Source organism: Suillus subaureus, assembly GCF_016647635.1.
Source record: "Suillus subaureus strain MN1 chromosome Unknown BJ212scaffold_172, whole genome shotgun sequence".
Lineage (NCBI taxonomy): Eukaryota > Fungi > Basidiomycota > Agaricomycetes > Boletales > Suillaceae > Suillus > Suillus subaureus.
The window spans coordinates 11,587-12,846 of record NW_024538728.1 but is presented as its reverse complement, the minus strand read 5'-3'; positions in this window follow the sequence as shown (position 1 = coordinate 12,846).

Below are 1,260 nucleotides of genomic sequence, written 5' to 3'. Positions count from 1 at the left end.
AGGACTGAGGATCTGGAGGTCCAGAGCACAGGATGTCCAAAGGTATAGAGGGTGGAATGTCTGAAGGACAGGATGCCTGGAGGTACAAGGGACAGGACATCTGGAAGGAATAGGGGCTACATCGGACTTTGTCCGATGCAGAAGCAAACAGAGGTAGACTACCCTTAGGTAGCATCAGAGAGACAGGAAGTGGACCAAAGTCCAGAGAGAGGGTAAGTGCCAGAAAGGCAAGACTCCAGCCTAGGGAAGCAATCCCTAGACTTGGGACAGAGACATAGGGGACAAATCCAAAGGTCCAGAATTCCAGCCTAGGGAATCCATCCCTAGGCCTTATGGAAAAGGACAAACTCAGATGGACTGAAGTCTGGAAGAAGATTGGGCAAATAGAACAGGATCTGAGATGATATTCAGACTGAGGACTCTACAAGAGTTGTACAGGGGTTATATACTAGAGGATATCCGAGAGGATCAGTAAGCAACAGAGTAAGGCTATGTACGAGCATGTGGAAACACATTGGTAAGTAAGATGGAACATAAGTAAATGAACTTGGAGATGAAACTAGTACAAGGATCAATCAGCAAGACAGGAACAGAGATAACCAAGAACCAGAAAGGTGGAGATGTCTAAGTGGGGATAGGTGCAGGATTTCAGATGGAGGGTGGGAATGGTCCAGAGATAGTACAGTTAATATCCAGAGGTCTGGAGATCTGGGGATCTGGAAGGCAGGGCAGAAACAGGACTGAGATATGTGAGGTGGTGGATGTAGTCTGGAATCCAAGAGGAGGTAAAGTCCAGATGTCTTGCTGGACAGAATGTGCATAGGATGGACAGGATAGGGGTGTACAGATCAGGCTAGTAGTGAAGATCCGGAGGTCCAGAGCTCAGGGGTAATTCCATAGCAGAGCTAATCCTGCTTAGATATGGAGCACACAGCGGAAGGGGATCTGGGGATGAGTTGGATATGGGGTCCGGAAATAGGCCCGGAAGGCGTGGGAATATTATGGGATCTAGGTCTGGCATATGGGATATGACAATGACCTCCCTATCAAATCAGTCAAAATGCACTATCAAAGAGCTGACAGCTCATACGAAACCATAGTGGAGAACCCAGGAATATGTCATTTTATATGGGAGGATTGCATAGTGGTGAACCGCATACTCCAGCGCCTGGAGAACATAGGCGTAACTGTATCTGCTACTAAATTTGTCCTAGCTGCACCTACCACTATCATAGTAGGGCACAAGTGCACCTTCGAAGG